The sequence below is a fragment of the Leguminivora glycinivorella genome, chromosome 3 (genome assembly GCF_023078275.1).
Source record: "Leguminivora glycinivorella isolate SPB_JAAS2020 chromosome 3, LegGlyc_1.1, whole genome shotgun sequence".
Lineage (NCBI taxonomy): Eukaryota > Metazoa > Arthropoda > Insecta > Lepidoptera > Tortricidae > Leguminivora > Leguminivora glycinivorella.
The window spans coordinates 23,575,969-23,589,831 of record NC_062973.1 but is presented as its reverse complement, the minus strand read 5'-3'; positions in this window follow the sequence as shown (position 1 = coordinate 23,589,831).

Below are 13,863 nucleotides of genomic sequence, written 5' to 3'. Positions count from 1 at the left end.
GGTATTATATAGGTATTATTTTATGCTATAAAGTGTCTTGCCAATTAATAGCTGTTTTACTTTGCGACGGAATGTGTTGAAGTTGGTCTCAGTTTTTATTACTTTTGGCAGTTTGTTGTAAAGTTTTTGCCCTATAATTTTAGGACACTTTTTAGCAACTTGTTATCTGCATTTGCTTTGTCTTAAGTCGTCAGGATATCTCGTTGGTCGTTTACTTACATCACCAATACGATCGAATTCATTTGGATTATTCCTTACATACATTATAATTTCTAGGATATATGTCGATACAGATGTCAATATTTCTAACTTTTTAAAAAGTTCTCTGCAGCTAGCATCGTACTTTGCGTTTGCTAATATTCGAATTGCTCGTTTTTGCATTTTTAATACACGTTCACATTCCGTTGCGTTTCCCCACAGTATAATCCCATAAGACAAAATTGAATGTATGTATGAAAAGTATGCTTCCTTTAGGTGGTGATTTGATATGAGAGGTTTCAATTGTTTGAGTATATATATGCCTTTTGCTAGTTTTCCACATACTGAGTTTATATGATTTTTCCATGATAATGTTAGATCGAGGTTGAAACCAAGTAGTTTCACATGCTGTACTGTGTCAATAGTTATGCCATTTGATAAAGGTACGATTATTTTCTTAGCGTCTTTTAGTCTAGTGTCAAATTTCATAATATTCGTCTTTTCAGGGTTAAGCTTAAGTCCATTAATTCTAAACCGCCACTCTAATTTCTGTAGAATTATGCTTACTTTATTAGTTAACTTATCATCACATTCATCATTTACAATAATTGTCGTGTCGTCAGCATATAATATAATTTCTCCGTCAATGTCAAGTTTGTCAATGTCATTTAAAAATATGGAAAATTGGGTGTTTCCCAACGATGATCCTTGTGGCACGTGTCAGCCGTGATTGTGACCTATAGTGCTTGCCATTTTCTTTTATTTCTACAGTTTGTTCTCTCTCTGACAGGAACGATTCTAGTAAATGAGCACCGTGATCCGTAATGCCATATATTTTTAGTTTTTCTCCTTACGTCTATGTATTGACGATTTTCATTTGAGTAATACTTAAATGTATTCATACTCGTATGTATTGTTTCTATAAGTGTGATTCTGTAATTGGCTTTCCATCTCTTATTCATTAGTTTTATATTGTGATAATAGCTGTTGGATCTCCATAACCTAAATAAATATTGTAACTACTTGAAACTGTACATTATTTGTTTACCTTTATTTAAGTACCTAATACCTAAAAGTACAGAGTGTAGGTTTTCGTCTCCGTTACTTCCTTCGACATTCATTCATACCTTTCTCGTATCATGTAGCATATTATTAAAACGTGAAAGACTCGTAGTAGGATCTGTTTTAACACTGGCTGGGCCATGACGGGCTGTGGCTATGGCAGTGACACCAGCTGACCTCCATTAATTATAGGACAGTTGCAATTTGCAGGTGACAGGCCATTACGACTGAACGCGGGACTTACTTAATTTAAATATTTTATGTAATATCGCTCGCAGACGTTTCTGCATGATAAAAAACAAACGCAGGACTTATTATTTTTTTCTAGGTACGGTTAATAAGTTCATAATTATGGAGAAGTGGAGGGTAACATATTGCGATTTAGTACTGACGCAAACTCTATATGGCCCCTAAGAACCAGCTCAGGCCGCGGTGGCCCAGTCTTTTAGCTGTACCTCTTGCGCGTACATTTTCTTGCAGACACTCCCCAATTTTCCGAGCCCTCAGGGATATTAACGCGTTCCTGACATCAGCTCCTGACTAAGGTATGTGTTTGATAGACTGATAGTAGATGGGTGAATGTGTGTCGTGATTGTTTGAGATACTGTGAGACGATGGATAAGTGAAAATAAAATGCTGTGACTGTTCATCGCATTTTTTGACATGTATTGTATAAAGTCTTTTTAGGGTTCCGTAGTCAACTAGGAACCCTTATAGTTTCGCCATGTCTGTCTGTCCGTCCGTCCGTCCGTCCGTCCGCGGATAATCTCAGTAACCGTTAGCACTAGAAAGCTGAAATTTGGTACCAATATGTATATCAATCACGCCAACAAAGTGCAAAAATAAAAAATGGAAAAAAATGTTTTATTAGGGTACCCCCTCTACATGTAAAGTGGGGGCTGATATTTTTTTTCATTCCAACCCCAACGTGTGACATATTGTTGGATAGGTATTAAAAAATGAATAAGGGTTTACTAAGACCGTTTTTTGATAATATTAATATTTTCGTAAATAATCGCTCCTAAAGGAAAAAAAGTGCGTCCCCCCCTCTAACTTTTGAACCATATGTTTAAAAAATATGAAAAAAATCACAAAAGTAGAACTTTATAAAGACTTTCTAGGAAAATTGTTTTGAACTTGATAGGTTTAGTAGTTTTTGAGAAAAATACGGAAAACTACGGAACCCTACACTGAGCGTGGCCCGACACGCTCTTGGTCGGTTTTTTTGTTTCCAATTGTATATTGTGTAGGTATTTACATGAATTAATCATAATTACTGTAATTATTCTCACAAAGCATGTTTAAATTTGCCGCTTTGGTGCAAACTGTAATGCTGTGACAAATTATATGAATAAAAAATAAAATATTAATGGCTACATGCCCATCATTAGTTCTTAATAATTATGTTACCTACCTACGCGATAGCGTGGTCTCACGAAAATGACATTGTGTGGAGAAATTGAATAGCGCTCTCAAAGGGCTGAGTGGACCCTCGGAGCTGAGCGTCTGGCGGGGCGTGCATCTGGGTGAGCGTGTGTCTGGGTATGCAGCGTCGACTCAGGCCCCGTAGCCGAATGGCATTTCTGCGATGCGAAACGCCGCAGAAATGTAGTCTGGCTCAGTCACGCAACAGCGATAGAGATAGATAGCTACGAAAGAGATATTATCGTGAGCGTTTATGCATTCGGCTATGCACACAGGACACTTTGTGCGAGCTTCAATTGTTTGACGTCCCGCTCCGCTGCACGCCCAATATCAGCGTGCGTTACACTGACACTCAATTGGTTACGCGTTTGCCTTTGCACTACTACAAGAGATTCTATCAGAAAACAAATTGTGATATATGATGAAAAACAAAACTAGATCTAGACTAAACTGACCTCCAACGTTTCAGGGACGGCGTTGTCCCCGTGGTCTCGGAGAAGACAAGATATTGAGTCTTCTCCGAGACCACGGGGACAACGCCGTCCCTGAAAAGTTGGAGGTCAGTTTCAGTAGTCATACGCGATCAAGTCCCGATTTAAAAAATGAATATGTGTAATAATCGTGAAAGTTTAAATCAGTGTAAAACTAGATCTCTCGAGTGGAGTTACTTAAACAAAACTTCGCTGGTCAGAAAATGCCCTCGAGACGATGGATAAATGAAAATAAAATGCTGTGACTGTTCATCGCATTTTTTGACATGTATTGTATAAAGTCTTTTTAGGGTTCCGTAGTCAACTAGGAACCCTTATAGTTTCGCCATGTCTGTCTGTCCGTCCGTCCGTCCGTCCGTCCGTCCGTCCGTCCGTCCGTCCGTCCGTCCGCGGTACCAATATGTATATCAATCACGCCAACAAAGTGCAAAAATAAAAAATGGAAAAAAATGTTTTATTAGGGTACCCCCTCTACATGTAAAGTGGGGGCTGATATTTTTTTTTCATTCCAACCCCAACGTGTGACATATTGTTGGATAGGTATTTAAAAATGAATAAGGGTTTACTAAGATCGTTTTTTGATATTATTAATATTTTCGGAAATAATCGCTCCTAAAGGAAAAAAAAGTGCGTCCCCCCCTCTAACTTTTGAACCACATCTTTAAAAAATATGAAAAAAATCACAAAAGTAGAACTTTATAAAGACTTTCTAGGAAAATTATTTTGAACTTGATAGGTTCAGTAGTTTTTGAGAAAAATACGGAAAACTACGGAACCCTACACTGAGCGTGGTTCGACTCGCTCTTGGCCGGTTTTTTATATACCACGTCGGTGGCAAACAGGTATACGGTCCGCCTGATGGAAAGCGGTCACCGTAACCTATGGACACCTGCAACTCAAAGGGTGTCACATGCGCGTTGCCGACCCATTAAAAACTTATAACTATTGTTCGTGAAAGTATAAGCTATACTTTTAATTTTGTCCCCGTGACCCGTGATTCTATTTACTTTTATATTTCGTACAAGAACATAGGTAGCGCTACCTACTTCAAATATTACGAACACGGTTTTATACCAAACTGTAAACAAGTGTTGATGTGGGAAAATTTTTTTAAAGTATTGGAGCGATTATTTCCGAGCGATAATTTTAGTAGCCCGTATTCAGTTTTAAATACCTATCCAACAATATATCACACGTTGAAGTTGGAATGAAAAAAAAAATCCGTCCCCACTTTACATGTAGGGAGGTACCCTAACAAAACATTTTTCACACCAACTGGTAAATGCTTACTTTGCTATTCGAAAACAGATAGCAAAATTGTAATTTATCCACAAGAGTGCAAAGTAATTGCATACAAATTTTAACTTGATGTCTTAAGCTGGTTGGTAGAATTTACCTATAAAAGACTATTTTGAATCATAAACATTGAATAAATTGATGGATTCACGTATTGAATTTACCCCCGTATTAGCACACATTGTAGGTATTATAATGTCTGCGCCATGATCGGATTGTCTTAGAATATGGCATTCGTCCAATATGGCGCCGATAAAATAATAATATGTACTATCAAACTAATTGTACGGTTTTATCGGAATATACCTGAGAATGCTGAAGACCGGGCCAAGAGGAGAAAATTGAGCAGGAAAGTGGACCCTTGCGCTAGGCCGGGAAAACGTATGTAACATATTATGTACATACATACATACATACAATCACGCCTGTTTCCCAGAGGGGTAGGCAGAGATCACGGATTTCCATTTACTACGATCCTGACAAACCACTTTCGCTTCACATATTATGTCAGTGCCAAAAATGGGCATTTTCGCGAAAATATATTCAAAACCTATTTTTTTTTCAAAAAAGGTAAATTTAATGTTTTTCCTACTCAGAATCACGAGCCCTTTCGATCCTACTAACCAGGTAAGAAAAAGCGTCCCAATTTTAATTTTTCCACTTCGTTACCATTTTTCAAAGATTTTGTACAGCGGTTACAAAGTGGAAAGTATCAAACTAATAATAAAATTAGGACCATTTTTTTGTCTCTTGTTTTTTGTCCAGGATCGACAGGGCTCGTGATTCTGAGTAGGAAAACCATAAAATTTAGCTACCTTAGAAAAAATATGTTTGGTGATTGTTCTCGCGAAAATGCCCAAATGAGACTTGCACTCGCTCCAAAAACAGCCGTAAAATAAATAAATGGGCTTACTCTTGGCCACAGACTAGCCGAAGGCAAAGACGTGGCCTACGATAGAGTAAGCTCGCCTGTACACTCTTGATTTTTATATGAGCTTGGAAATATAGCCGCCTATATTATAGAAATATAGTTGCTTCTATTACAGCTTTAAGTAAGGATTCACTATTAAAATCAAGCATGTTACACTGTCGAGGTCTTAATGAAATAATTGAATAAAATAATGAATTGTCATTTATGAAAAGGTATTGTAATTGTAATTAATAGCTAGCACAATTATAAGTTAAACAAAAGTACATTTGACCTAAGTATTTTTCTTAAAATTAATTAATGGATAATATAATTCAGCATTTTACTGTGTATCTTTAACATGTAGTACTTTCTGTGATAACCTGCCTTGACCTGTCTAATGTTTTACTTTTACCAATAAAGAAATTGAACTGAACTGAAATTAAAAGAAACGCGACTCGGTGAGCATTGTTCGAATACAGCAGTTTCAGTCCAAGCCTACTTTGCAACTTTGCGATAGCAAGGTGAGGCAATGTCATCATAAGATTTATATTCAAATTCAATAACTTCTCTCACTAATTAATTATTCTTAAAATCTGGGCAAGGTACTTAATTAATTTTCGCTGGCTCAGCGACCCATGCATCTATCCTCCGACGCTTACCTACACTTCGCCAGACTTCGCTCGTTATCTGCCGGCGTATCATGCTTCCAATTCATCATCATGTCATGTATCATGTCTGTCTGTGGCATCGTAGCTCCCGAAGGGATGAACCGATCGTAGCTCCCGAACGGAAGCCGAGTTGGTCAGGAGTGTTCTTAGCCATGTTTCATGAACATCGGTCCACTATGTCGGCGGTTTTTTCAAAATTTTAATTTTGTGGTTAGATTATTATATCACTTTTCTATGTGGATAAAGTATCCGTCACGCTTTGGCAAGTATGTTAGTGTGAGAGTGACAGATGTCTTATCCACGTGGATAAGTGATAAAATTGGAAGCACGATACGTCGGCTGGGCAGGGATACCGATATACCTACTTTATTATTTTCCTAAAATGAAAAACTTCTAAAAAATTTGTAAAAATAGAAATAATGAGCGGATGGTACAGTCGTCAACACAAGTATTTTTATAGGATCAAAGCGATTTATTTAAACCTCGAAATAAGCGGAGGAAGGCCGTACGTGACGGGACCCCTGCCGTCCTATCACTAGAACCCCTCTAAGCTGCATATTACCAGTTTTCATTTGGATAAATATTCTTAAATAGGAAAGAATTCCCCATCGACTGGTCTTGGAATCATATTTTTATCATTTTTAGTTACCGAGATACAGAGTCGACATACCTCGCTAAGTGCACTATTTTATAACCCTTTTCAATAGTATAAAACCGCAAACCCACATTTGTCTTCTATAACTTATATTAAAGCGCTTAGCAGTTGTTTATCTTCATAGTTTTATCACACGATACATAACTATAACAACGTTACTTGACATAAGTTTCATAAATTCCCATTAAAGCCGTTTAATTGCGTTATTACATTTTATAACATTCACTTTTTTAAATAAAATACTACGCTTAAACACGGCTAAAGTCCTTTAACCGTGTATTTAAAGACTTTCATTGTAATTTCGGTTACAAATACATCACTAAAACCTAGTTACTGCGCTTTACGGTGAATTTATTACTAAAAAATATTCATAATGCCACACTGAAACAGGACAAACCAGCAAAGCTACGCTAAAACCCCGCTAGTTGTAAAAGTATACCTTCCAAAGTTATTGCGCCAGTCCGACAGTCGGCCGAGCGGCTCGCGCGTAGAAGGTTGTGCGAAGGCTGTAGTGACCGGTGAATGAACATGTTCTCCTTAAAATGTTACGAAACCGAAGACCAGGTAAGTGTTAAATATCTTTTTTTTTAAGGTTTTTTTCAAGCACAACTTGCGTTTTGCTAACGTATTATCACACGTTTGCCGCGACAAGTAAATACCTAACTCATAAGTTATTCGATCAAGAGCCCAGTTAAAACTATTGTGTACAAATAAAGCGTAAACAAAAAAGTCAAGAAAATACATTGTACCATCCTATTGCTATGTAGGCATTGCCATAGCCACATACATTTTGTAAGCATTTATTTACCTTACAATGTTTTAGTACCTATGTAGGTATGGATTACTTGCGCAACATTATATTACCGTCAAGCTGATTTAATAATGCAGTCAAAAATCTAATTAATTAATGTTATTTCTTTTAGGCTTGTTACGAACTTCAGGATACAAACGATAACAGAGATCTGCGAATAAAATGAATACCGAAAAACCGACCACAAGTCATCACACCAGCAGTAAGTTTAATAAATGTAGAACAGAAGGGGATTGCTCAACTCGATCTTTACCAAGGAACATTCTATCGTTGTGTATTGGTTCAAGAATTTTTGAGATTGATACCTCAGAATTCTTTGCCTAACTTAGCCACGTCGAACGTTTCTGCTTTAATTTTCAATGCTGACGAAAATACATCAATTTTAAAACTCCCTTTTACTGGTCCAAGCTAAAACCGTTGCTGACGATCATCGAATTTGGGTTTATCCTTCGTTGTAACAAAATCGAACAACGTTTACTTCTTTAATCATTCGTAAAATGCTTCTCATCTTGATATAAGGAGAGAAGGTTTTTGACTATTCCGTCGCAGACGCATTGAAACTACAAGTGATGACTCGAAAGAAGAAGAACTCTATACCTAGCATGTAAAAATTGTAAAATGACAACATATGTATCATCCAAAATGAAGCTTTATCTTGATTTATCCGCTCCAATTCATACAAACAACAGAGAAACCTTAAATTTAAGAGAAGACTTAAATTTAACCCAGTTAATACAATTTTAAGCAATGATGCACCTGATTTTACCAGAAATTGTTAACAAAGATCTCTATATTGATTCTAGTTTAAAGAAAAAAAAAAGATGTATGATATATAAGTATTCTGCTGTACCAATTCATTCAGACCCTTCAAATCCAGAAGTTTTACATACAGAAAAGGAGGACTGACCTACACATAAGTACATATAACCATTTATCGATGTAGAACCACCGTCGATATAGAGCACTACACTCGTAATATTAATATTAATAATACAACTGTCGAAAACCAAACGCACAAAAAAAGAAAAATAAATTTTAAGAAGAACGGAATCAAGCGGAAAGAGAGAAAATTATTATGTCAAACAATCCTAAATGTATTTTGAATTTTTGAAGTATAAAATAAATAAAGATTGCTATTTTCACTTGCTTGGCGAATAATAAATGAAATCCGTGTTTCTTTTTGTAAGAACTGCCAATGTCAACCGTTTTTAATTAACCTTATATAACTCGGTAATAAAAACATTATTTTAATAGTGTATTATAGTAATAATACGAATAACTTTGGATATCCAAGAGCGACACCTTTCGCCGTGTCGGTATAGCAAATTGATTTGTTGCAATGTAAAAAGCGAATTTTATTGTTTCATATTAATGTTATGTTAGTTTTCACTAATGTTAGAATATTATATTAAGTTTAAATATTATGTTAATTTGTAACATAACTTATAACGAGGTTTTTTATGCATGCAAATAAATGGTTACAATATCATACAGTTGTCTTTTATTCATTTAACAAATTGAATTGCTCTTGAAACTTAGTGCAGGTACTGCAGGTAAACGGGACATTGCTAAAATGATAAACTCCTTTTAAAAAGAATGACAATGCTAAAACCTAGTAATCGTCGCTGGTTTGTCATATAGCGGGCTTTTAGATTAGGAATGCATACAAATTATTTCGATGTTAGTAGTCATTGCATAGCTTAAAAACGGTTACAGCATTTTTTTAGAGCATATACGATAGTATAAAATTGTTTAGTGTCTTTGCGGTTATTAAGCTATGTTTTTAGATTATTATGCAATGCTCAGTTACGATTACTATAAACACGTAAATTTACTTTGCCGTTATTAAGCCATGTTTTATGTATTATTCAATCCTAAAAAACGGCTAAAGTATACTTAACCGTGTTTTAACAGTAAAATCATACATATTTTAGGAATTATTTGCATAACTTAAACACAAAATGGCGAATTTCTAATAAATTAAACAATATTTAATTAAATTGATTTTAAATAATGTTAGCGTGAATTTAGTTTTAATTTAAGAATAAAAGAAATCTGGACTAAATCGACACATTTCCTAGAGATATGGGTTTTTATGTTTTTTGCCCATATCTCAAAACTATCATTTGTGGGTTAGATGGGTTTTAGTGATAGGACGGCAGACCCTTTCCAAACACTTTTGGCGACTCGCATTGAGCAAAGACGTTTTCTTTTTCATCACAAATTGTAATCAAGAACGTTTCTAATCTTCCTAATGAAAAGTAAGACGAGCACAAAGGCGGACCTTTATTAGCTAGATTGAAAATGACGTTTGCAGATTTTTTTTATGTTCGTTTGGATTTATGGTTTTTGTTGTATCATCAGTGATTGGGGATTTGATTGCAACGCCGCAAGTTGAAATAGTAACATTGATAAATAGGTACAATCTTAAGTATTTGATGCTAGAAAATAATTATGTTTAAGTGTACCCACACGTATTTTTATATTATGAATTTACTAACTTAATTAGCTGGCGCGATAACCCAAAACGAGTTTTGGTTTCCAACACGTAAGAGCACGGCACTTTGATCTGAGTTGAGCGGTATCGCGCCAGTTTTCGCCGACGCCGAATTCACAATAAATCAAATTGCAGCCAAATACGCGATCACTTATTATTAGGGTTCCGTATCAAAATAGTATTTTATACAATCGTGATATAATACAAAGCTTTTCAGTCGAGTACCATGTTTAGGCCACGAAGCTTGCTGAGTGGCCTAATAGTACGGTACGAGAGTGAAAAGCTTAATTATATCACTATTGTATACAATACTTTTTCTACGAGTCATCATCTTTATCATCAATGGACGGAAATATCATCATTCATGCAAGTTAAAATTAATGTTAATAGAGTGTTCACCGTTGTATCAACATCGAATTACCTAGCAACCAATTGTTTGTAATAACCGTCTCTGATAGGCCGATAACGCGACAGATAAAAAAAATGTGTTTCAGATACAGGAAAATTTGCCAGGTATCGCAAATTAGTATAGAAATTGTATGAAGTTCTATTTTTGAAATTATTACAGTTAACTAAAGTCAACTATAATGAGCTTATTATAATTGAGTCGGAACTGCCATAGAGTATCCAACACTGAAAAGTTAGCACTTATAGTTTAGTCTGTGGTGTCCTAATTTACAGATTACAGTCGACAAGTAGAAAAAGGTACAAAAGGAACCCTTATGGTGCGACTCTGTCCGTTTGTCACATTACTAAAAAATCTCGTACTTTTTATGCTGTCGATATGAAATTTGAAATAGTTATTATTAAAAATTGAGGTTAATTTCATATTAGTTTAGTGAAGTTTATAATTTTGTTACATTATAATTTATTCATTTTTGTAATTAGTACACACTAATTAAATCACTCAACTTAATAAAATTCAATCTTTGTGGGCAAGGGTCTTATTTTGCGTCCAAATATTTTTAATGCCTTTAATATTTTATGTACTATGTTGGCATGAAATAAATGTTTTTAATTCTTCTTTCATTTCGGAGCTCAGTTTTGATAAAATATACTGTCTTTCTTGAAATAGCTAACAGTACATCTAGTTTTTAGGGTTCCGTACCTCAAAGAGGAAAAACGGAACCCTTATAGGATCACTCGCGTGTCTGTCTGTCCCTCTGTCACAGCCGATTTCTCCGAAACTACTGGACCGATTTACTTGAAATTTGGCACACGTATGTAAACCTGTGGCCCAAAGACGGACATGCAGTATAATCAAATGAAATTAAACGAAATTTAATCATAAGGGGCACTTTTGGGGGGTAAAATTGAAAATTAAAAATCAAAGTTATTAGAACTATATTGTTATACATATCAAATGAAAGAACATTTTATAAGCATTTCAGATATATTTTTTTTATAGTTTTTATTTTGGTAATTTAGAAGTTATTTAAGAAAAATTACCATTCCCCCCCCTTATCTCCGAAACTACTTAGCGTAAAATTTTCAAAAAAATACACGAGATAGCCCTCTACCTGTAGATTACAGGAAAACCTATTAGAAATCTACAGTCAAGCGTAAGTCGGACTTAAGAGAAAAAAACTCAAATTGAGATTTTCACTCACTGCCGCTGCAAGTACTTACTAAATGTTTTGAAATTTTGTGAGCGCCATGGACAGGTAGAAAGAAATTCATTTCTGTTTAGAAATTGTTAAAAATTTTAATCATTTGCCAAAATGACTTAAGTTCCTACTAAAAAAGAGGCGCTTACGACTGTTTAGAACTGCACTGACCATAATATTGCCCTAATAGGTCCAAAAAATGGTGTATATATACGAAAACAAAAAAATTGTGCCACCGACAACCAAAATCTGAAGTCTATTTGCTCTATCTCTTATAGTTTCCAAAATATACGCAAAATCTTTAAAGTACAAATCTAGTGTACGTTGCTATCACATGTCGTCAGGCGCTCATGACCTTTTTGTATGGAAATGTCGAAATCCGACTCGCACTTTACCGATTTTCATAGAAAGTTGTGTTTTATTATAGTTTTGAAGGAGGTTTCTTGTTTTTAACCACCAACGCAAAAACGACGGAGTGTTATAATAATAATAGGTTTGACGTATGGAATGTTAAATTAAAGGAAGTCTAACTGTCGAAGTAGAACAGTCGCAAAAATGACCAGCTGTCAGTGATAAACTGAATTTACAAATCTCACCGCTAGGGGCGCATATGCTGCTCGGGTGACTCGGACGTGACATCACATTAGACGTTATTGACGGAATGAATTGACGCTGTCAATGATAAGTATAAGTTATTTATGAATGTGAAACGTTGCAAAACATTATTAGGTAAAAGTGTTTAAGATTTCCTGAATGCGTTCACGCTAAGTAAAACCATATTAAAACTAGTCACCCCACGACCAGGCCCCTCTGCCACTGGTGGTATTTAGATAGCCGTCTTCTTGGGCAAAGCCACCGCTCTAGAATATGCATAATTTGTTTTCGGCATCATATAATTTAAATGAGCAATTCATGTATATATGTATGTATATACATACATAGGTAGCGACAGTTAGTCCATTAATCATGGATCAGAAGTAAGAGTTTCTTGAAGTGAAAGTCGATTTTAATTTATTTACAAAAATACACTTAGGTAATTTATACAAAAAATGTGGCTTTTCGCCCGCTGGACTTCGTCGGAGGTCGGAGAGTAAAGTGTCGTCGTTCAGCGTGCCTCGCTCCGCTGCGTATTGTTCTACTTTTAAAGGATTTCGGCAATAAATAAAAATACTGGTTCAACTTCGACGAGGGTGCTACAGGCTCCGGAATGCATTAAGTGTCCATCTCAGGGCAATATATAAAACTGCCCTTTTCAAGGAACCTGACCTAGAGTAGCACATAGAATGTTTCACTTTGTTTATTTTCCCGGTTCTGATCAGGGCAGTAAAGTTTCACTGTTTCTTTGCTGCACAGGTATTAGTTTCACTGTTTCTTTGCTGCACAGGTATTGAAGTTGTGTATAAACACCACACATACATACACAAACTCACGCCTGTATTCCCAAACGAGGTACGCAAAACACATGTGTGTATGTATGTATGTATATAAATACTACCTTTTTCCCGCGGCTTCGCCCACGTACTATTTTTTTTTTAATACTACGTCGGTGGCAAACAAGCATACGGCCCGCCTGATGTAAAGCGGTCACCGTCACCTATGGACGCCTGCAACTTAGACAGTGTCACATGCGCGTTGCCACCCCATGAGAAACCTGTACATTCCCTTTTGCTGTGTTAAAAATACAGCAAAAAGGAGTGTACAAGTTCCAAGGAGGGTTCGAGTTGCCGACGACTCCAAAGGATAATAGACGGAACAAGTTAGTTCCGTAAGTCCTCCTGTCATCAGCACACCGCACCCTCGTTGAGCTCTGGCAGCCTTACTCACCGACAGGAACACAACACTATGAGTAGGGTCTAGTGCTATTTGGCTGCGGTCTTCTGTAAGGCCTGGTACTACCTCAATTGGGCTCTGCTCTAGATTCGAGCGAGACGATATCCGCTGTGCTGTGCCCTACCACACAAAGCGGAAAAGTAATCTTATTCAAACTGAACTTTGGATCCCCATTTCACCCCCTTAGGATGTGAATTTTGAAAAATACTTTCTTAGTACTCCTCTACACCATATAAGGAACATACGTGCCAAATTTTGGATCAGCGGTTTCGGCTTGCGTTGATATGTCGGTTAGTCAGTTTCTTCTTTTATAATATAATAGAGGCACTAACTTTTGCCCGCGGCTCCGCTCGCGTTAAATTAGAAAATTACGGAATGCTCCATACAAACTTCCATCCCCCATTTTAGGAACG